Source organism: Temnothorax longispinosus, chromosome 9 (assembly GCF_030848805.1).
Source record: "Temnothorax longispinosus isolate EJ_2023e chromosome 9, Tlon_JGU_v1, whole genome shotgun sequence".
Lineage (NCBI taxonomy): Eukaryota > Metazoa > Arthropoda > Insecta > Hymenoptera > Formicidae > Temnothorax > Temnothorax longispinosus.
Window position 1 is genome coordinate 12,172,105 of NC_092366.1, and position 24,951 is coordinate 12,197,055.

At 40.5% G+C, this 24,951-nt stretch overlaps 1 protein-coding gene, 1 long non-coding RNA gene and 1 pseudogene across 7 annotated transcripts in view; 2 read left to right on the forward strand and 1 right to left on the reverse strand.

The window, feature by feature from the left end:
• Shab (Shaker cognate b) overlaps positions 1-24,951 on the reverse strand; it is a 651,715-nt gene that overhangs the window by 230,055 nt on the left and 396,709 nt on the right. The window lies entirely within an intron of this gene.
• LOC139819820 (uncharacterized) lies at positions 1,587-6,118 on the forward strand (annotated as a pseudogene).
• On the forward strand, positions 14,931-17,133 carry LOC139819826 (uncharacterized). Its single transcript, XR_011733825.1, has 4 exons — positions 14,931-15,200; positions 15,279-15,359; positions 15,489-15,725; positions 15,797-17,133. It is a non-coding gene; the product is annotated as an uncharacterized lncRNA (long non-coding RNA).

Genomic DNA, 24,951 nt, shown 5'->3' on the forward strand with positions numbered 1-24,951 from the left:
TACGCACACACACATATACACACATACATACACATACACACACATATGCGCACGCACACGCGCGCACGCACACACGCATACGCATACACACATATACACACACAGTCATGAATGAATTTGGAGTCATAAAATACTGCGAAAGTGACGAATTGCGGGGTCTCAGCTGAATGACACACATACATACACGCGCGCGCATAACAAAGCGTAAATCCGACCGGGCAACCTCCTCGTGGTACGCTTTGGGTGACGCTAATGTCAGCGGTATTTTTTCAAATTTTGAAAACACAAAACATTAATTTCTTATGAAAAAAAGTCTTTCTAGCTTATGCTGACACTGACTCATCTTCAATGTATTGTCAGCGTAATTGAAAACAGTTTTTTAACGTCTGCCAAACGTTATTTTTAATTTTTTTTCTTGATTTTTATTGAAATTAAGCAATTTCACAATTTTTTATACGTTTTGCCCCGTAAAACCATAGTGGCCACCATGAAGAAAATCTCATAGCTATTCGGCAAATTTTTTTTAAATGTAGGGTACTTAACAGTACAAAAAAACGTAAAAAATAAATTTTTGTTGTTGTTCTGCACAATTGTTTTTTGGATCTAAATAAGAAAGTAAAAAATTACAAATTTGTACGACATTTTTACTCACTATCCAAAAATCATTATGAAAAAATTGGCGATTATACCACTTGATAGAGCAAAGTTTTAGCTTTAAGAATCCATTTTGCGAATTGCGGTACGATGATTTTTAACGGAGCTTAAAACAGGTACGTCGCATCTGCGTCGAATCTACGTAATACGTGGATGGAGATTCATCCACGAGTTACCCACGTAGATTCAACGTTTCTTTTTCATCGTCAAAATCGAAGAACCTTATTCGCGTGGATTCAACGTTTCTTTTCTATCGCTAAAATCGATGTACCTTATCCACGTAGATTCAACGTTTCTTATCCATCGCCAAAATCGAAGTACCTTATCCGCGTGGATTCAACGTTTCTTTTCCATCGATAAAATCAAAGTATCTCATCCGCGTAGTATCAATGTAGATTTTGCGTAGATATTTTCACTGTTCTACTGACAGATAATTTATCAATTTCAGGAGACATTGATGTTGTCAATCGCAATTAATATAGCTAAATGGAACGTTTTAATGAATAATTAATGAAAATGATAGTAAGACATTTTAAAATTAAAAAATTTTATTATGTCGTAAAAATACAAAAGTTATGTGTTATAATAATAATCAGTTTTTAAACTGAATTTGTTTCTTAAAATGATTTTTAAAAAATTATATATTTGCGCTGGTTATGACATATGTAGACTATATATAACACTTACATCAAATTAAGAAGTAGTCTACCACGTAAGGCAGTTGGCTCACAATCCAGAGGTCCGAGTTCGAATCCCACCAAGGTAAGTGTGTTTTTATATGTGTTTTTAAATTTGAGAAAATATTTATAATCATAGACTGCATCTTAAAAAACAAATTTAGTTATAAAATAGTAATAAAATTTCGATAAAAATAATTTTTTTATGCCGGGTGAATATCGGAAATCAGTGTTTTCTAGTATTAAGAGGTTTTTTTTGGGTGAGTATAATTCAATACTATGCACCAGTAGTCTCTGTGTAATAAATTACTACCAGTAATCCAGTACTGCCCAGTACTCGCCAAAATATTAAGACGTGAAACTTTCACGTAAATTCCACGTCGAATCGATGATCTCATCCACGTGGATCCGACTACCGTTTTTAAGCGGATAATCTACTCGATTGTTTACGTGAATTCTACGTCGCTGGTCCACATGAAAGAAACGTGGATTCCACGTTCCTGTTTTACTGGGGATATGAGCAATCAAAATGCTCATTTCTTATTCAATTCGCGATAACTCAGTAACAAAAAATCGTATAAACATTTTCAAAAAAAGATTTTGTAGGAAAAACTTCGAGCTTTCACATTGGAAAGTCAAAAAATTTTGCAGGGTTTTTTTAGGCACGTGACAGGCCCACAAAATAAGAAGAAAATTTCCCATTTTGTCCAGCTCGTGGTTTTCTATATGTAAAAATTACCAAACTCACAGAAATTAAAGAAAATAGTGATCTTCTGAAAGTAGAGATTTCAAGTTTTAAAACCCTTTTTTAAAACTTAAATTTTGTTTATTTTTAACGAAGATACAGCTGCTCATATTTTGCCTAGTTTTTAAAAAAATTTAAGCGTTTCTTTAATTTTTGTGAGATATATATATATTCCACGGGCCCGGGTTTATTCTCATATATTCCACATCAACTTGCCGACAAATGTGGACTCAGTGGCCACAATTCTGATAGCAACACATACTATGTTGTCAGCAAAATGCCGGCAACAATGCAGACACGTTGCTATCTGCAGGGTACACCTAAAAATATTAAGGGGATGCTGGACTCGTCTGTTTTACCGACCAAATTACCATTTTCTTTCTACTCATGTAGCGTCATATTAATGTGACAGAATTAAAAATGCTTCTCTATAATTGCAGTACATACATCAATGATTCAGAGAGAGGATGGATGATATTAAACGGGAGCGGCGAGAAGGAAGGAGAATGGACATATATAGGAGAAACAGAAGCGTTGGTCATAGACTACGTTGTAGTAAATGGAAAAGCATGGGAAGATGTGAAGAGTAAGGAAGGGAGATAAAACGGAGTCAGACATTGTTCGAGATTCCGTTAACGTTGCGCCGTCCGATCAGATGGCAGCATCGATCGGGTAACGACGCTCGATCACCGCGGCAGCTTGCGCCCGCACGGGCGCGCTCATCGCCAACGTCTTCCTCGCGATCGAATTTACTTGTGCAAAGGGCCGCGCGGTGACAAGTCGCATAACGTGTGCTCTGTACGTTTCGACAAGTGACTTCGGTTAATCGTGCACATCGCAGTGCCCACGCTGCTTAGACTTCTCATTTAAACTGTGAAATAGACCGCTCATCAACTCTGGTGCCTCAACACGACGACTCAAGCTCACACGTGCGCGAGTGCCGACCGCCACGTGTCCCACCGGCTCACGGGCGACTCACCACACGAGGAGGGCAATTCATATAATTGTCGCTCGACTTCAACGATCAGATAAAGACGTCTCATTTATACACCACTCATCGATTCTCAGGTCAGACTGTAACAATTTCGATACATTAAAGACGGCTCAGACTGTGGTCTGAGTTACACAAAATAAAGTGCATATTTAGTTAACACCTTCCACGCGCGTCCTTCTCATCCCGCTCCCATCGCCGGGATTAATCAGCGATTTCGCGAACAGACATGTACCGCTAGATGTAGAGTTAGAAGGTAAGGAAAGCAGGAGGGAAGGAAAGAGAAATATGACAGAAAAGGATATAAGTGTATGGATAGAGGAAGGGATTGAGCAATACCATGGAAAATGTGCAGGATAGAAATATGAACAGGTGGAGAGCAGAAAAATTTGGATCGAGAACTGGAAGAAAAATTGAAGAATTCGATTACACAAAAGTGAAGAAAAAGATTATATTTTAGAAGATAAGAAGAAGGATGTGGCATAATAAGGAATGGAAAAGGAAAAAAAGAGAGCTAAGAAAGGAACTCCGATAAATGAAAAAAGGAAAAATAAGCACAGAAGAATTTGTCAGAAAAAGAAAAGAGTACAAAGAATGGTGTAAGAAGGAAAAAAAGAAACACGAAACCGAAGAGGAGGAAAAGATCAAAGCAATCAGAATAGAGAAAAAAGCATGGAGATATATAAACAAATACAGAAAAAAGAGAGAAGGGATAGACGAAAGCATCAAGATGGAAGAATGGACTACGCATTTCATGGAGTTACTAGGAGGTTCAAAGGAAATAGTAACAACGGAAGAGGGAGAAGAAATGACGGAGGGAGAGAAGGAACAACGAGTGAGGGAAAATGCGGAGGGAGAGGAGGAAGAACTGACAAGAGAGGAAATCTTAAAACAATTATTGGAACAAAGAAAGAGTAAAGCTCCAGTTGAAAATGGAATAGAAAATGAAGCTTGGAGACTGATGACGAAAGAAGTAGGGGAAGTGTTGTAACGTTGTTAAATAAAATATGGAAAGAAGGAGGAATCTCGGAGGAGTGAAATAACGGAGTGATATGCTCGATATACAAGAGGGGAGATAAGAACAAAGTAACAAATTACAGAGGAGTCACACTTATGGACACAGCCTACAAGATACGCAAAAGTGTTAAAGGAAAGACTAAAGAAGGTAATAGAGAAGAAAATGGAAGAAAGACAATTTGGGTTTAGAGAAAGAAGAGGAACTATCGATGCAGTGTACACGCTAAATTATGTAGCGAATAGAGAGCTGACTAAGAAGAAAGGGAAACTATTTACATTCTTCGCGGACTTAAAGGCGGTGTTTGATAGGATGGACAGGACTAAGCTTGGAGAAATGCTAAAGAAGCTGGAAATGGGAGAAAGCTTGAGGAGAAAAATAATGGAGACGTACAGAGAGATAAGAATGTGGTAAGAGTGGGAAGCAAAAGTTCAAAGGCATTTTGGACAAAAAGAGGAGTAAGACAGGGATGCCCACTGAGCTCTACGCTATTTAATGTATCTAGCGGACTTGGAGGCAGAAATGAGAAAGGAACAGACAGGAGGGACAGTAGTAAAAAAAGAAAAATTTTGAACAATCACGCAGATGACATATTAATAGCAACAAGTGGGCAAGAATTAAGGGGAATGATAAGGAGATTCAGGAAATACGTGGAAAGGAAAGGCTTATTACTGAACCCAGGGAAATTCAAGGTATTAGTGTTCAAAAAAGGGAAAGGGCGAGAGGAAGAAGAGAGTAGAAGTGGGGAGAGGAAAACATCGAAGAAGTGAAAGAAATGAAATACCTAGGTTATAGGTATTATATATATATATATAATCCAAAAGAATGGAGGCGCAGAGAAGCATTTAAAAGAAAGATTGAGGAGGGCGATGATTGCGATGGAACAGACATGGAGTATTGGAGAGAGGCTGTTCAATGACGACTTTGAGAGAAGAATGAAGATGTTTAACGCACTAGTGGGAAGTATAGCGATGTACGGGGCAGAAGTATGGGGGTGAAAAAATGATGAAAGACTAGACAGAGTGAAGAAAAAATACGTTAAATGGATCTTAGGACATGACAGAAGAACGCCGAATTATATTTTGTTAGAGAAGACGAAGATGAGGGAAATAAGGATAGAGGTAAAATAAAAAGCAGTAAAATACGAAGAGACAGCAAGGAAAACGATCAAAAAGATAGTGCTGGGGTGTATAAAAGAACTAAACAAGGAAAAAAAAGAGGAGAGGAAACCAGATGAGAAAAGAAGAGAAAGGAAGCGAAAGAATTCAGAATTAAGCAAGGAGGAGATGAAAGAGAAAAGAAAGAAGGAGAGACCAAAAAGAATTGCTCAATTAGTAATGGAGAGAATCGAAAGAAAGGAAGGAGAGAAGTGAAAGGCAAAGATAGCGGACTCAAAATTTAATTAGGTACACAAGCATATATTGACGAAGGAAATTTCAGGATATCTAAGAAGAAAAATGAAGAAGAAGGACAGGAATTTGATAGCAAGATACAAATGCGGAAATGAAGCGAGAGGGAGCCAGTACTGAAAAGAAGAAGAACAAAGAAAATGCGAAGTCTGCAGAAGAGAAGAAGAAAGCATGTTTCATATACTGAAGGAATGCGAGGCAACCAGAGTTGATATTCCAATACAGGAGGTGCTGGATGAGGGAGGGAAAGGACGAGAGATAATAAAAAGAATAGACAAGATAAGAAACAGGGAGAAGGGAGGGGAGCAGGAGGGAGAATATAGCAGCGAGGGAAAGAGTGGCGGAGGGAGAGAGAGGAGCGGAGAGGGGAGGTCCAGATAGGTGAAAAGAATTTGATCGAGCTGTAGGGCTGGAGGCTTTATGGAGAGTGTATTGCTATATTTGGCTAAGGTACCCATTAATTGTAAAGATTTTGGGAACGTTTCTATAAAAAACGCCTTTCAAATCCCGTGAAGGGATGGAAATAAAAAAAATACTACTACTACTACTACTACTACTACTACTACATCAATGATTCAGGGAAACTCCCATTTTATATAGAAAACGAGAAAAATTACGGAATTACAGATTTCCTTACCTACTTTTATCCTAATATGACGTCTCAAGTTGCAACGATCGCTGTCAACTCATTACAAGATGTGCTTCATAGAGATATACCATTGATACAAACGTGAAAACGAGTTTCCTTGAATTGCACAACAAGAAAAACATCGATATACCCTCCAAATCGAGATTAGAAATCTAATATAAAAGTACAGTGTGTATGACGATTCATGCGTATGTGTGCGTGCAATGTAGGTGCTATCCTTGTTTATGTCTCTGTCTAATCTCCGTATACTTAGCAGACAAATTCAATATTTCTTATTTTTTATTATTGCAAATGTTTGGGAATCGTTGGACAAATTTAAGAATATATCCTCATAGTTTAGGAAATAATAGTTTTTACTTAAAATTGATAAAAGTTAATTGAGCGTATAGTTAGCAGACATAATTTTAAAAACAATTTTTTTCTTTTTAATCAACGTGAAATCATTTGAGAAACACGTCTATATAATGTTTCCAACAAAATAATTATTTTATCTAAAAATCAAGTTTTATGTAGGGGAGACCGGGGCAAACTCGACACGATTTTTTCAAAGGCAATTTTTAACAATTAATTAAAATTTTCAAGCAAATGGTACACATTTAAAGAGTGTTTCTTTAGGTACAAAATTGCTTAAGAAAGTTTTGCTGTACGTCGTTTAGTTTTGCCCCTAGAAAAGGAAAAGTGACGCAAAGACAAATTTTCAAATTGAAAAATGCCGGGGCAAACTCGACACTTTGCCTGATCGACACAATTTGATCTGGAACTTATTTTTTATTGACTGAAACTAAAAATACATTGTTTATTGTGTATTTAGAAAGTACAAAATTTCGGAATTAAGTAAAACAATTATTGGAAATAATGAAAACAAAAATTGTTAAACTTTTAATTATTTTCATCTAAACTCATGTCTGAAAAACAATTTATGCAAGTAAATTTGCGATCAAACGTGCGCACACATTTGTCATGAGCCATATGGGTGCATGACAAGCATCGTTTGTTATTGAGAGCCGATGAAACGGCGTGGTGTCGACTTTGCACCGAACGTCGTTTTTTACTTTTGTCACTCTAAAAACAAAAATTTTGAAAATATGCAAAAACTATTATCGAATTCGTATAGAGCATCGAATTTCCCATCAAAATCACTTACCGGTAGATTCACAAGAGTAGAGCTCGATGAAAGAGTAGAAATTTTCAAGAGATCAGAAAAATTACTTTTTAGCATCAAAAACGCTTATGTCGCGCTAAAAATTACACCATAACTCAGAATGTCACTAAATTTCGTTGATAATACTGGCACATAAAGACGTATTTACAGTAGAAAAGGCAAGGTTCTACGATAAATTTAAATTGGCAAAAAGCCTAGTGTCAAGTTTGCCTTGGTGTCGAATTTGCCCCGGTCTCCCCTACGTTTTCTGGACAGTGTGACGTAAAAGTACGCGAAATTTAAAATAGACTAAACAATTATCACAGTATAAGAATATACAGTAGAGACAATTCTTCGTGTTCAATTCAGCCGCGCAGATCTTGCGCATCTCAAGCGACCATGTTCTTAGAATGCACCCAATCCCGTTCAAAGCAATGACCCTACAGTACTCTGTAATTGCTCATAACGATAGAGATAACCAAACTCAATGAACGTTACCGTCACGCCGCTTTCATATTTTGTGTTATAACTTTGTACTTTCTTTATTCAAGCAAAATAATATATCGGATGTGTGCTGTGATCATATTTTTATCATTTTATTATAATTTGTAAATATTAAAAATATTTATTAGTGGCGATGGTTTCTACTATTGATACGATACTAGCAGCCCAACGACATGGCGGACCCTGGAAAGTCAGCTGAAAAAGATCGAAGATGCCGACGTGCTTTATCCCTACTGTATATTCTTATATTGTGCTATTATAATAAAAACCTATTTAGAATCGTACTATCGCGGCTATCCTGCCATCACAGTTGTCCTCAACTGTGGTTACTCTTAGTCAGAATTCTCCGCATCATCCACCCAAGGTTTCATATGGTCCGCTGATGTAGAGGTCCGTAGGGGACTTTTATGTTCTCCGACCTTACTCACTAAATATCTATCATTTCGCAGACAATTTTTGACAGCATAAGGACCTAAGTATTTCGGCATTAATTTCATTCCAGGTCCGAACTGAATTCGCTTTATCGCTACCAAATCGTTCTTTTCGTATCGCTTGGGTTCTTTACGTTTTTTATTATAACATCTCCGATTCTCCTGTTGAATTTTTAGAATATTTTGCTTTGCTAAAAGTCGTATTTCGTCTCTTTCGTTCTGAAAAATAGTAGTTAACTCCGAATCAATTAATTCTTTAACTCGCGGGTTACTCTTAAGGCGCATATGCGTTCCTAAAAGTAAGTTAAACGGTGTAAATCCCGTGCTTCTACTCGGTATTAAATTTATGTACTGTTGCGCAATATCTAAATACTTAAACCATTCATCTGGTTTTGGCGTCGTCAATTTAGTCAGCAAAGGTATCAGAGTTCGGTTGATTCTTTCTACTTGACCATTAGATCGCGGTACGCCAGTCGTGATAAGTACATGCTCGATGTTCTCTTGCTTACAATATTCTTTAAACTCCTGAGATGAAAAGGCGGTGCCTCTATCAGAAATAATCCGTCTCAGATTTCCAAAAATCACGGCCTGTTTTTTAAGTCGATCTATTACTTCAGATGTACACGTACTCTTAACGGCGTACAACCAAACGAATTTACTGAACGCGTCTACAACTACGAGGATATGTCGATAGTTTTTTTTTCGTAGACGGCAAAAGACCCAAGTGGTCGATATGATAAGTATCCAACGGTACACTGCCTTTATCGATCGTATGTAGCCAACCGTCTTGCTTACCTTTCTTCCGTTCCGCTAAAATACAATCAACACAATTAAATACTACCTTCTCGATTTTCGCACGCATATTCGCAAACCAGTAATCTCTTTTAACTAAAAACTCTGTTTTGTTAATCGAGAAATGCCCTTGTTCATGAGCTCACCGTATTATTTGTAACTGCATAAGCCGGCACCACTAATCGCACATCGTTATCACACAATCTAAATAATAGTCCGTCACGCATAATATAATCTTTGGTAGAACCACGATTCGCTAAATCGATAATTTGTCGCACTTCGCTATCTTCACTCTGCGCTTTTTTTAATTTGACAATTAATCCTTCATCGTTTTTATCTATCGCAAATACATTCGGTAACGAGTTACGACTAAGTGCATCTACATGGGTCATACTTTTCCCTGCCCGATGTTCGATCGTATACGAGAATTCCTCAAAAAGCAATGCCCATCAGCGAGATAAATAAGAAAAATTAGTTAGAGTAGCGTACTCTAACATATACATTTTTCTTATTCATCGTTAACGTAAACGCTCGACAGTCCGTAACAATTTTAAATGGAATACCTAACACATAGACTCTAAATTTCTGCAATGCTTTCACTATCGCAAGGACTTCGAGTTCGTAACTATGATACTTTTCTTTGGCTTCTGTGGTTTTCCCATTCGCATAATACACTGGATGAAACATTCGATCGTCGCTATTGCGTTGCATTAAAAGTCGAGTGTCAATACCGCGATTTTTGACGCTCAAGCCGCGCGATTGCAGCCGCGCGGCCCTAATCGCGCGACAGCAGTCGCGCATACTGTTGTCAAAAGCGCGATGAGAGTCGCGCGATTTCACAGAGAAAAATAATTATTCTACAGCTAAGGAAAGGAATATTTTATTTTTTTTAAGTAAGTTTTCTTATAACAAAGAGTATTTTCTTATTAATAGTTTTCAAATATCTTGACACAAGTCTTTGAAAAGCCAGAATCTTGTTTTGAGTGAATGTAATACTTACAACGACTTTTTATGGTAGATTTCCGGATACATATAACCTTATCAAATACTTAATCTGCAAATCTACAATAAAGTCATTATAGAATGATTATTTTTCTGTGTGCAGTCTTTTATGAAACATGGAGAAAAAAACTTTAATAATTCTTCATACTATTAAAGAAGAAAAAGAGGAAGAAATTACATTATTATTATTTTGTGAAAGCTATAGGAGTGCTCCAAATAATTTGCTTATTGCGAGAGAGACAGAAGAATTTCAAAAAATTTTATAATTTTTATCTTGTGGGTCATATAACCATTTATAGTTGTTCACCAATTCACACAGCATAAAATCATTCATGTTGTGGAACGTTAATTTAATTAAAAAGTAGAACTTGCCAAAATATTAGCGACTAAACTGCTCCAAATACAATTGAGTGAACTGAGCCGCGCGGCTAGACTGCTCCAGGAGCAGTTGAGTCGCGCGATTCTGAATCGCGTCGCCACAATCGCTAGAGTCGAACGACTAAAAACGCGGGATTGGCAATAGTTCCATTGTATTACATGCAAAGCAGACATTAATCAAAGACGCGCGACTGCAATCGCGCGGCTAAAAAATCGCGGTATTGACACTCGACCTTAAGATAGCACCGTACCCGTACTTTGATGCGTCCGTATGTAGCTCTGTTTCGCGATTCGGGCTGTACAATTGCAATACCGGTTTATCGCTTAATAACTTTTTAAGTTTGCGGAAAACAGTTTTTTCTTCTTCACTAAAATAGAATGGTACATTCGCTCTTAACAAATTCGTCAACAGGCGTGCAATCAATGAATACCTATCCTAATATAAATTTTCGAAAATAACTCGTGGGGCCGATAAAACTTTGCACCTGCTTTACATTACTCGGTTCTGGAAATCGCAACACAGCTTCCGTTTTACGCGGGGAGGGGCGGATAGTTCCGCTCTCGACAACATGTCCTAAGTATTCGACTCTTTTGCAAAAATCGACATTACTCCAATTAATAATTAGACCGCATTCGGCGGCTGTCTCTAATACAATCTTTAATCGTCTCAAGCCTTTTTCTTCGTCTGACGACGGAATGATAATGTTATCTATATAACTCGAAGCAACTTTCGCTTGAATAAGTACTCTAAGTACCGCATTAATATATTTTTGGAAAACTGCGGGTGAGTTACACAATCCGAAAGGAACTACTAAAAGTTCGTATTGCGATGGTACGATAAATGAGGTATATTTGCGACTATCTTCGTCCAGTGGTACGTGAAAAAATCCGTTCTTAAGATCAAGAGTGGTAAAAACTTTAGCATCTTGTAATGAATCTATTTGATCTTCGATAAGCGGTAATGGAAATCGATCTTTCACGATTTTTTTATTGATTTCTCTATAGTCTACACATAATCGCGTCACGCCGTTTTTTTTCTTAACTAGTACTACCGGACTTGCGTACTCAGACAATGATGGCTGTATAATGTCGTCTCGCAACCATTTTTTAATATGCGCGTTTACTTCGTCCTTTTCCGCTTTGGATAATCGTCGCGCTCGCTGTTACACGGGTTGATCATCCTTGACTATAATCGTCATTTTAATGCTTACATCGCGAGTTTTTACGGGCTTATATGCTTCAATTAAATTTTCAACTTCGCACCTGTGCTCTTTATTCGCGATATTCGATACGTCAATTTCGTTCATTTCGCAGTCGTAATTAATACTTAAGATTTCGGGAAGTCTCTTGTACCGTTTTTTCTATTTTCGCAATCGTTACTTTTCCTTTTCTTGCTCTAAGATCTATGGTGTTCAAAAAATCCGCACCCATCAATAATTCGTGCTGCATAAGATCGTCGGGAATTACATAAATGTCTATCGAGAATCTATTATCATCGACAACCAAATTTGCGGAAAATCTACTTAACGTTGTGTTATTCGGCGCTCCTACTCCACGAAAACGTATTTCACCTTGCTCAAACGGCGGCGTGCCTAATTTAATATAGGGTAACTGGGGGGAATTTGCCAGTGTGGGAAATATGCCACTCGTTATGTTAACAAAGCTACGGCTAGGAGTGTTGTTGTAAATACTGTGAAATTGTTAAAAATATTATATCTGACATTTTGCCCAAGTTTTACTTACTTCCTGTCAGTATTATAGTTTTTATGGGGTAAGTACAGTATAACAAGTATGACAACGTGCTTTTTAGAATTTTCTTAGTGTTTTATTGAAATTGTAATAAAAATATTCTCTTACATGTTTTTAGACAAGAATGCCCTTCTAAAGTTAAATTACTATACATTTTTGTATATGTGGGGGTAATATGCCACTTTTGCAACACTTTTGTATTTCTTTTTAATAGTAAAGAATCAAAATATTTCATTAAAACTATATATAAATAACAGATAAAAGAAGGAAAAAGAAGACCAGTATGCAAAGATACCTCAAAAAGAAAGAAAAATAGGAAAAAAAATCATATTTTTCTTAAGTATGGCATATTCCCCCGAGTTACCCTACTTGTCTTCTCGCATCAAGGTCAAATCGCTACCGGTGTCTATTAACGCGGTGGTCTCGAATCCGTTTACTACAACTTCCTTCCAATATTTTTTACGCACGGATCTCGACACGCTACACACTTCTTTCGGCACGACCTTCGGAATATGCTTTTTCAGACACTGCGCGGCCATGTCCATACTCACGGCACTCGAAACACTTTACGCCATTTCTTTCGTCGGGCACTCTGCTGCGAGATGCGTCGCTGCACCACAGGAATGGCATCTTCTTCTTTGAGCGTCCTTCTGCGTCGTAGCTGCACTTTCTTCGTCACTGGACTTGGCAAATCGCTTCTGGTCGCCGTTCTTCGGAATTGCGCCGCTATCCGTCTTTCCTCGTAACATCACTTTGTCAAACGCTTATCGTAACAAGGCTGCCGAATTAAATCTTTGAATGCGCTCCTGATCACGAAGCGTCGGGTCCGGAATTCCGTCTATGAGATAGTCCACCATGTCCTCTGGGCCGATGGGTATTCGATTCGCAAGTATCATGTTCTCGTGGAAGTACTCGCTGAAACTTTCACTTTGTTTCCAGGAACGTTTTTCAAATTTCTTTCGCAAAGCTACTTTGCTCGGTTGATGGAAGAACATCGTTCTCATCTGCACTAACAAATCTTCAAGATTCATCTGAAGAAATTATTTCTCACTTTCATCAAGTTCGTATGTCGTATTCAATAATCGCAATTGCCGTTCCCATGTTTCGTAGCAGTCGTTGTTTCCATGGAAGGGACTTAACAAATCCGCGATAGCTTGAACGTTCGTCCTAGGCCGCCTTGACTCGGTTACCGACGACGCTCTCGACAAATGGCCGTCCACTGGCTGATTTTGCTGTTAAGTAATATGTAGCAACTCTATTTCCTTGCGCGCCAATGCCAGCTCTTGTTCGGCTAACTCTGCTTGTTTCCTCGCGAGTTCTAACTCACGTTGATCGCACTGCACTGATCCGGAAGGCATTCCAACAGCGGCTGTATCGGTTTCACGGGCATCATCGTCTCGTCTTTTTTTGTCCGAAATCCACGAGCCGTTCGGGTCCTTTTCCATAAGCCTGTTAAACAACTCGGCTTTCGTCCCGGTTGTAGTCAAACTTAGGGACTTGCACTTATCTCTCAACGCTTGCGCTGAGAAATCGTCAGCCTCTTCATCGTACAGTTTCTCTATCTCACCATACACGAGCACAACACATGATCACAGATCACACTAATGGAGTTTCGTCTCTCTCTCTCTCTCTCTCTCAGAAGAGAGAGAGAGAGAGAGAGAGCGAGAGAGAGAGCGAAGAGAGAGAGAGAGAGAGAGAGAGGAGCTCCTCTCTCTCGAGAGAGAGAGAGAGAGAGAGAGAGAGAGAGAGAGAAGAGAGAGAGAGAGAGAGCGGAGAGAGAGGAGAGAGAGAGAGAGAGAGAGAGAGAGAGAGCTCTCTCTCTCTCTCTCTCTCTCTCTCCTCTCTCAATCTCTCTCTCTCCCTCTCTACTCCCTCCCTCCCTCCCTCCCTCTCCCTCCCTCCCTCCCTCCCTCCCTCCCTCCTCCTCCTCCCCTCCCTCCCTCCCTCTCTCCCTCTCTCCCTCTCTCCCTCTCTCCCTCTCTTCTCTCTCTCTCTCTCTCTCTCTCTCTCTCTCTCTCATCTCGTAAGTAGCATTGCATGTGTGTTCTCTTTGCTCCTGCTTCAAGTGAGTCTTTTTTCTGCCGTAAGCTGCCTTTGGGCCATTTTGTTGCAGGTATCGGCATGTCTTTTGTTGCTTGCATTTCTGTGATAAGTATTTGCTTATCCTAACCGTATTGTCGGAATTGTTCCGTGGAGGACATCGACCTGTTGCGTATGCGCCTGCCTTGTTGATCTGCTCTTTTCTGCACTCCGTTGTTCTTCCGAGTGCGTGTTGCTGTCGGAGCGACGCCTGTCGTGATCTACGCAAGCTCCGCCGTCTGGGGGTCGATTCTGTATTTCAAGTGAGTTCACTCACTTTTCGTATTTTCATCTCACATGAGTTTGTTTGCACGATTCTGTAATGTTGGTCTGTAACGAGGTGAAAATACGAAATCACTAGAACCACAATGGTGAAATAGTTATTTGTGTAACAAGTGCGGGAAGTTGAGAATTGGACACGAGTGCGGAGTGGACGCACGAGCCGAAGGCGAGTGCGATCACCCGCACTCGTGTCCAATTCTCATCCCGCACGTGTTACACACCCTATTTTATATTACAAAGTGCGTGGAAAGTGGCCCATTATTGCGCGCGCGTCATCTGTGCGACGGATGGCCGATTCCATACACGAGTCAAAACAATGCGGTAATGTTTACATTACCGCACAGTTTCGAAGAAACAGTGCGGTAATGTTACATTACCGCACTGTTTTGACTCGTGTATGGAATCGGCTATTTGTCACACAGATGGCGCGCGCGTAATGGGCCACTTTCCACGCACGTGTGATATAAAGTATTTTGTGTGAATTTGTGAAAAAGGCGGAGATCTCGGGAAGTTATAAAGGTGTCCGGACGTGTTTTGACCGATTTATATGGTTATTAATATTGTGATATTTGTTAGTTTTAAAAATAAATAAATATGAATGTGACTGAAAAGCAGAAGCAAATTCTAATAAATTTTATGTGTAACCATTCGGATTTCGGAAGAGGGAGGTTAAGGTACAATCATGAAAATAAAAGGAAATTAGTAAGTGACTTTATAAACACTAAATAATAGAAATAATAAATTCAAAGTTAATAAGTATCAATGAATATATTTTTACAGGACTAGTTATGGGAAGAAATAACGACAAAATTAAATTGTACAGGTTCTGGTCCGCGAAAGTCATCGAAAGAATGAGCAAAAGTAAAAAAAATATGACTTTATATTTAGTATTAAATAAGAATTTTTACTTAATGTTGTAAATTATGCAGTTTTGCATAATATTATCTTATTTTATACAGTTCCATAGCATTGTCAATTTTTTTATTATAGACGTGGCGTGACTGGAAGTCTAATTTGTTGAAACGGGTGGCTACGTACAACAGTTACGCAGCAAGTACTGGTGGGGGACCACCAAAAACTTTGGATCTGACTCCTTCAGAAGAGGATTTGTTAGCATTTTTGACGCCTGATGCTAGTGGAATGTCCAACATTCCCGAAGGAAGAGCTATTGATTTGCCTTTACAAGATTCTTCATGTGCGACTTTCCCAAGAGAGATTAATTTTGAGGTAGGTATTTAGGTATATTGCTTTACAACAGAATTTTAAAATTATTAACTTTGTTATCCTATAAATTTCAGAAACATTACTCCGAGAATGAAATGACTCGTCCTTCAAGTATGTCACCTAGCTCACTGGTTTCAGATAGCAAATATTCTAAATCATTTTTGAACGTAATAAATGATAGGAAGGATTTTTCAAATAATGTGAGTGATGATACATAATGTTTCTTTTTACAACGATTTATTTCTTGCAAGGTAGTATGTACAAAAGAGATTTTGTTCTGTTTCAGATATCCTCCAGCGTATCTACATCTTCAAAAAATTTACAAAAAGAAAATGTACAAGATACACAAAATGTATATTGCAACTACTCCATAAAAAACAAAAGACTTTCTGATATCGATGGTAATAATTAAGCGAGAAAGACTCTATTTATATTCGAGTCACGTTTGACTAATGTCGTGACAATTCGACCATTGGTTTTGATGCATAAAGTGGATAACTTAACAAATATTATACAATCGTTCGTTCCGCAATATTTAGAACAACTATAAAGTAAAATAACAAGTTTTATTTTTTCTTTACTTTGTTTATTACATTTATTAAGCCTGATCTACAATGTGCTCTTTGCTTCCTGTTTTTTGCTCTTAACCTGTTTGCGACTATCCCATATTTCGCAATTGCGTCGCGTAACGCGATGTTTTTTGTTCTCTGTCGCCCAAGATAAAAATTGACGAACTTCAGAAGAGACAAGAAACATCACGTTACGCGACGGAATTGCGAAATACGAGATAGTCGCAAAGAGATTAAGAGCAAAAAACAGAAAGCAAAGAGCACATTGTAGATCAGCCTTTATTGTTTAACAGACGACATGCATCCTTTGTTAATCTAAAATATAAAAGTATATAATTACGCGCTACAATGTAAAATTTTGCTACTAATACGACATTTAAATACGAAAAATTACCTATACATTTTACGAAATTCGTTGTCAGGAACCAAGAATGGATTTGATACATCTCGGAGTAACCTTCGTGTAACTCTCATAACCTCATTACGTGGTTCGAAAACATTATCATCATCATCTCATCATCATCATTATCATGGTAATTATTCACTTGGTAATTATTCAGTTTAGGGGCCTCACCTCAAATCTCGATGTAAATATGCTCAATCGACGCGTTTTTGTACGAAACGAAAAAATCTGGCAGAAAAAAGTGTCGCTCTGCCCCGCGACGCGAGATATTAAACGTTAAAGTTGACAGGAATCAGGTTATGATTCCAGCCATACCGACAACATGTAGCAACACTGAACGTGCCCTGCGGCCACATGCGCATGCTCAGTGGTCGCACGCGCATGTAAAACTGCGCCAATTTTAAATGAATCAATCGTGCAGAATAACCAAGCATCTCGATTCAAGCAGTTAGGTCTCACGCTGGGAGTTTCATTAGTTTAATTATGCGTGGGAAGCACACACACACACACACACACGGGGGGGTGCGAGGGGGGCCTTCGGCCCCCCTTCTCCCGCACCCACCCCGTCGGTAGACAGCGTGGACCTCGCTTTACAACATAAAGTACATGCTAAGTTGTAAAGCGAAATTATAAAGCACATGCATGGAGGGGTGCAAGGGGGCTTACATGCGTGAGCGCACGTGAACAGAAAGGCTTTTCTCCCCTGCACCCTCCCCCATGCATGTACTTTATAATTTCGTTTTACAACTTAGCATGTACTTTATGTTGTAAAGCGAGGTCCACGCTGCCTACCGACGGGGTGGGTGCGGGAAAAGGGGGGCCGAAGGCCCCCCCTCGCACTCCCCGTGTGTGTGTGTGTGTGTGTGTGTGCTTCCCACGCATAATTAAACTAATGAAACTCCCAGCGTGAGACCTAACTGCTTGAATCGAGATGCTTGGTTATTCTGAACGATTAATTCATTTAAAATTGGCGCAGTTTTACATGCGCGTGCGGCCACAGAGCATGTTCGTAGTCGCCAGTAGTCGCTACAGCTCGTCGGTATGACAGGAATCATAACCTGATTCCTGTCAACTTTAACGTTTAATATCTCGCGTCGCGGGGCAGAGCGACACTTTTTCTGCCAGATTCTTTCGTTTCGTACAAAAACGCGTCGATTGAGCATAATTACATCGAGATTTGAGATGAGGCCCCTAAACTGAATAATTACCATTCAGTTTCCCCCCTTCATTATCATTATCATTAAATAACAACATTGCAGCCATATATATTGTTGTAGCAGAGGTAGAGAGGAAATGTGGTGAGGGGGTAGCCGGAATAAAGTAGCTTGATTTCAATTAACCGTACGCTCACACTTTATTGTTTCTTAACACGAGGACGACCGGTTGTAATGGCGTTACAGACGACTCTGATTGATCTCGTGGGGGGGAATTCGTGGTCGCGCGTACAACGCTCGCAGCGCACCCGACTATAGCCGAACGTCCTCGAGCGTCTCCGATTACAGCATCGAGAATGCTCGGCTTCCGACTAAAGGCCGATTCACAGATGCGCGTCAAACTATTTTGCCTTAACATATATAATTGCCATTATTATTGTTTTTATAATTTATACATCGTTACACTCACACAAAATCAAGATCACTTTCCACGGTTTTTCTCCTCTCTCTTTTTATCTCACAGTTTTCTCGCCCGGATTTCACCATTCGACAAGAAAATTCTTGCCGAACGAACTCCCGTGAGATAACTCGCATTTACACTATGATGAAAGTTAGGGAATCAAAAGTTATGAGTGGCTCGCATTTTCACCATGATGAAAGTTACAGAATTGACCCCCTGGCTGGCTGATTGCTCGTGGCCTACTCGATACTACAATCGATAATCGATAGCAGCGGTGGGGATCTTGGGGCGTCTGGTTGGCAGCGCCTATGCAGCGCACGTGTAGTAGGTGTTCCAAAACTATTGCCGGTTTGGCAAAATTGTGCGTGAAGTGCGGGCGATTGTTTCACCCAGGCTGTGTTAAGGCGTATCTTGGTACTAAATCGGCCGGTGGGTGCTGCAAAGTGCAATTGTCAGCAATGCCTCTCACACCGAGGGATGTATGTACATACATGGTTCTCAACCTGCGGGTCATAAGAGCCCTGCTATGCAGGGTGCGGTGGATGGTGTGCCTCGTGCTCCATTGCAGTCTACCGAGGCGCTGTTGCAGTCAATTCTGACGAGAATTGAAGAGGCTGACACGAAGTCTGCTGCTAGGCTGGATGATTTAGACAAAAAGTTTACGGCTGTGTTTGAGAGATCAGACAAGAAAATCTCGGCTTTCATTGATCGGCAGGAAGCTGTAAACGTGGACTTTGCGCGAAAACTCGATCAAATACCGGACATTTTAAAGATCGTGGAGGGCCATGGTGAGAGAATTGCGGTGCTGGAGGCTCAGAGTGCGCGGCTGCTGGGTTCTCAGCATGTTGATCGCGGGCTATCTGCTGCATCGCGGGTGTCTGAAGCGTCTGAAATTATTATCTCGGGAATTCCAAGCTCTATTACCGATGCTTCAGGGGTGCTCGTCGAAAGTGTATTTCGTGCACTCGGGGTATCTCATCTGGTTTCCGACGTTCTCGAGACCCGTGATGTGGTCGGGCGGGATACGTCCGTCGTGAGTGCTGCAGCGTCTGGCTCCGTATCGGCCGGTAATATTCCGAGTGGCACTGCTGGACGTAAAAGATCGGTCATCGTGGCGCTTAAGTCACGTGAAATTTGCGACCACATTATAAAGATTATGCGGGGCAGACGTAGACTTCTGGTTAGTGATATTTTTTCGGTTAATGTCCCTGGTAATATTTATGTAAATGAATTACTTCCGACGCATGCCTACAATTTGTTACGACAAACGAGAATTAAGGCCAGACAGACCTCTTTTAAGCATGTGTGGAGCAGGGATGGTCGTATTTTTGTTCGCAAGGATCATGGTCAGCCTCCTATACTGATATCCTCTGAGACTGACCTGGCGGGATTGCAGTGATTTGCCGTTGCGGATGTTGGCCGTGTTTGTGCCACCTCGAATGATCACCTCAGGATTGCTCATTTGAATGCCAGCTCCCTTCCTGCCCATCTAGAGTCAATTCAAGCTTTCTTGACGTCCAATTTCTTTCATATTATTTCAATTTCTGAAACTTGGCTTCATTCACACATTTCGGACGATTTAATACGCATTGCTGGATATTACTTGTTGCGCGTGGACAGGGAGGGCAGGAAGGGGGGTGGTGTGGCGTGTTATATACACGAATCACTGAAGGCGCGTGTGTTGGCGTCATCGCCTTCTGCCTTCTCGAATGCGCCGGAATATCTTATCCTTGACATTCGAGGTGACACACGGGATCCTCTCTTGCTCACCTCTATGTATCGCAGACCGAGGGGTAAGAACTTTAGTGAATTTGTCGATGCGCTTACTGCAGTCTCTCATAACTATAGAAACATAGTCATCACCAGCGATCTGAACTGCAATCTTCTTACTTCTTCATACGAATCGAAAAATCTAAGAGACATGGTTTCACAGTTGTCGCTCAATATTGTTGAGTGGCCATCGACCTTTCACATTGGTTCCTCTGAATCATGGCTGGATGTTTTTGTGGTTGACGACTTGCATAAGGTGGTATCGTTTCGCAAGTCGGATTCTCCCTTTATTAACGGTCATGATCTCATTGAACTGACTTATTCGTTCAAGGTGCCATCCTTCACGAGTCGAAGATTAGTACGACGTTGTTACAAAAGATTTGAGAGACAGAGGTTTGTCAAAACACTTACCTCTAAGTTGTCCTTGTCTTTTACACAGGATATAAGCCAGATGAGCCTTGGCGAGGCAGACGTTGAAGACTGTTTGAACACCATTACTAATGATTTCACTGCCAGCTTGGACTTACACACTCCAATGCACACATTTCGCGCGACTCGTCTGTCGACGCCTTGGTTCACCAGTGCCCTTGCTGGCAGGATTCGGCATCGTAACAAGCTTTATGGTATTGCGCGTAGGTCCGGAAACTTACTTGAGCTTTAGATTTATAGGCACTATAGAAATAATCTAACGCTTGATTTGAGAGGAGCCAGAGAGCGGTTCCACATGGAGAAACTGAGCTCAGTTTCTGATCCGTCCAGGATGTGGCGTGAGTTTTCCAATCTCGGTCTAATAGAGTCACCGCTTTCCTCACCTCTAAACTTCTTTTCTCGCGATGAGTTGAACGCCTACTATGCTTCCATCTCAAATCGTTATCCCTCTTGCTCACAATCACAATTGACCGACATTATTCAATCCATAGTGCCTGACGAACCACTATTCAGTTTTTCTCAAATAACGTTCGATAGCTTATCCTCGATAGTGGTTTCTCCATCTTCTGTTTCTTTTGCCTCGGGTTATGATCAATTGCCATTATCTGCCATAGCCTTAGCCCTGCCTCATATAGGAAATCTTTTAACCTCATTTTTAAATTGCTGTCTCAATCTAGGACATTTTCCATCTCTCTGGAAACGCGCTATAGTGCGCCCACTTTCCAAGATCAAGACTCCCATCTCTCCTTCTGATACGAGACCAATAACCAACTTGTGCGAGCTTTCCAAATTATTTGAGAGAATTATGCACCGTCAAATCGTGGACTTCATTGCTTCCAATCATATACTAGACGATCGGCAATCAGGTTACCGCAAAGGCTATTCCACCCAGACAGCTCTACTTCGGTTATCTCATGATATCAGGAGCGCTGTCGACATAGGTGAGGTTATCATTTTGGTGCTTTTTGACTTCAGCAAAGCATTCGACACGGTCTCGCATCTTTTATTATTGACAAAGTTAAGGAAACTGGGATTTTCTGACTTGGCCCTTAGACTTGTTTTTTCGTATCTAACCGGACGATCTCAGGCAGTTGTTGATTTGGAGGGGGCTTTTTCAGATTAGCTATCGGCTGCGGGTGTCCCGCAGGGATCTGTTTTGGGCCCGCTTCTCTTCTCCCTGTTTATTAACGATATAAGTGCTTTTTTCGGTTTACTCAGCACCTGATATTTGCAGACGACACGCAAATCTATCACAGGTGTCTCTTGAGTAAATTGAATGTTGGTCTGCAGCTTGTGGCTCATGATGTGGGAGTTATCTCTGAGTTCGCGGCTACTAATGGGTTGTCCCTTAATCTTAATAAGTCTAAGGTTCTAATACTGGGCAGTAAGAGCTACGTAGAATAGATCAATCTCGAAGATTTACCCCTCATTTCTGTAAATGGTACTTCCATTCCGTATGTTGCTGAGGCACGAAATTTGGGGCTCATTATTATGAGCTCCGATCTATCGTGGAAAAGCCAGGTCTCCCATATCTCGAAAAGAGTGCATTTTACGCTGCACAAGCTCAAGTTTCATAGAAACTCTTTATCACGTCAACTACGTGTTAAGCTCGTGTCTGTATTGATCTGGCCTTTGCTCGATTATTGTTGTCTGGTTTACAACGATGTTACCAGTGAGCTCAATACTAAATTACAGAAGCTGATTAACTGCGCGATTCGGTTTATCTTCGATTTAAAGCGCGATGAGCACATTACACTGTACCGACATCAATTGAGGTGGTTGTCTGTGAAGAATAGACGTCTTTATTATCTTGGGATTAAAATGTATAAGATATCTAATGGTGTGTCTCCTGGCTATCTCGCTGAAGTTTTTGTCAAATCTGATTCCTCGATTAGACGGTCGTCACGGTTGGCACTGCCATGTACCTTTCATATTCCTATTCACAGAACTGAGGCCTATCACAAGTCCTTCCACCTCGCGGGAATATATTTCTGGAATTCCCTTCCAATCGAAATTGTTTCTTCCTCGTCTGTCGCGGAGTTCAAACGAAGGCTTCACGACCATCTTTTTGCACTAGAGCAGGGTACCACCGGAGACTCGGCCGTGGAGTTGTCTATTGTTTAGAAATAAGTTTGTATCAATACGTTTAGCGTAAAATTGGCTGTTATATAATCAATTGTTAAGAGTCGCCCTTTGTGGAGATGCGAGCATTTTTCCGCTGCTTCGCGTAAATTTGTATCTTAATTTTCTCAGTAATCTCTAGTATTCTACACACTTCAGACGCATCCTCCTCTGAGGGCGATTCACCTCTTTGCTGATAGCACTACTAGTATTTTTGTTTCTAGTCATTACTATGAGTGCGTCACTTGTGCGGGGGCGATCCAGCGGCGTGATGCCCGTTTTTGCGTTTTGCCTGCTTTTGTTTTCTTTTCATCTTTATGTTTATTATAATTATTATGTTTATTTTTTATTTTGCGTTTATTTTTGTGTTATCTTTGTATCAGTAGAATAACTCAGGAATTGCCTAAAGTCTTGACTATGGCATAATAAAGAATCAATCAATCAATCAATCAATCAATCAATCAATCAATCAATCTCTCTCTCTCTCTCTCTCTCTCTCTCTCTCTCTCTCTCTCTCTCTTGCTGCCAGGTTTGACCAGTCAGATAGGAAGATCGCTGCCTTTATGGAGCAGCAAGAGTCGGTGAATGTCGGCTTTGCGCACAAGTTAGATCAAATACCCTAGCTCTTAAAAATCATAAAAGAGCAGGGCGAAAAAATTGCGTCGCTTGAGGCTCAGTGCGCGCAGTTGCGTGGCTCTGGGCACGTAGAGCGGGAATTGTCAACATCGCGGGTCCCTCGGACGTCTGAAATAATTATTTCTGTTCCTAGTAAGCTCACTGTTACATCTGGTAAGCTTGTTGAGAGTGTTTTTCGTGTTCTTGGCATTCCACAGCTTACCTCTGATGTCCTTGAGGCCCGAGATGTGAGGGTGGGTGACGCGTCCGCAGCGTCTGGCTCTGTTTTTGCCACTAATCAGCAGAATGATACTGGTCGTACGAGATCCGTCATCGTCGCACTTAAGTCCCATTAAGTTTGCGATTACGTTCTCAGAGCCGTGCGCCGTGAACGCCGACTCACAGTCAGCGAAGTTTTTCCGGGTGATGTCCCCGGTTATATCCGTGTCAATGAATTTCTTCCTGCTGATACATATGATCTCCTGCGCAAGACTAAAATCAAGGCTAAGCAGTGTTCGTATAAATATGTTTGGTGTAGAGATGGTAAAATATTTGTCCGCAAAGACCATAATCAGCCTTCTTTAGTCATCGCCTCTGAGGCTGGCCTGGTCAATCTCCAGTGACCTGTGGAGGAGGTGTACCATGTTCCTTCGCCAAATTGTCTCGCTATTGCTCATCTCAATGCTTGCTCCCTTTCTGCCCATTTTGAATCAATCCAGGCCTTCCTAGCGTCTAATTTCTTTCATATCATTTTAATCTCTGAAACCTGGCTCCATTCACATATTTCCGACGACCTCGTAGGCTTTTCAGAAACAATCTCACGCGTGATCTTAGACGAGCCAGAGAACAGTATCACACAAATAGACTAAATACAATTTCTGATCCGTCCAAGATGTGGCGCGAACTTGCCAATCTTGGTCTTATTGAATCACTTCGTTCTTCACCCCTTAACTTTTTTTCGCGTGATCTTTTGAATGCTCATTATGCTTCTATTTCAAACTGTTATCCTTACGTATCGCTGGATATTATCTTTTACGGGCTGATAGGGAGGGAAAGGAGGGGGGTGGCGTCGCGTGTTATGTTCATGATTTACTTAGGGCGCATGTCCTGGCGTCATCTCCCTCCGCTTTCTCGAATGCGCCTGAGTATCTTATTCTAGATATTCGTAGCGTTGCATGTGAACCTCTTCTATTTACTATCATGTATCGTCGGCCGAAAGCCAGAAATTTCAGTACATATGTTGATGTCGTTACTTCATATATATGCACAGTTACAAAAATATCATTATTACCGGCGATTTAAATTGTAATCTTCTTGTTCCATCATACGAGTCTGGTTACTTACGAGGCATGGTTTCACAATTGTCGCTCAATATTGTTCAGTCACAACCTACTTTTTACACAAGTTCTTCCCATTCTTGGTTGGACGTCTTCATAGTCGACAGCACGGACAAAGTATTATCATTTTGTAAGTCTGACGCTCCCTTCATCAACGGTTACGATCTCATCGAATTGACTTATTCTTTTGAAGTGCCGTCCTTCAGTAGTCGCACCCTCGTCCGGCGCTGCTACAAAAAATTCGACGAGCAAGCGTTTACTCGCACTTTCACCTCCATGCTATCCTCATCTTTTCCGCGTGATTTTGGTTTGATGAGGCCCAGTGATTCTGACCTTGACCATTTTCTCAACACCATAACTAACGACATAAC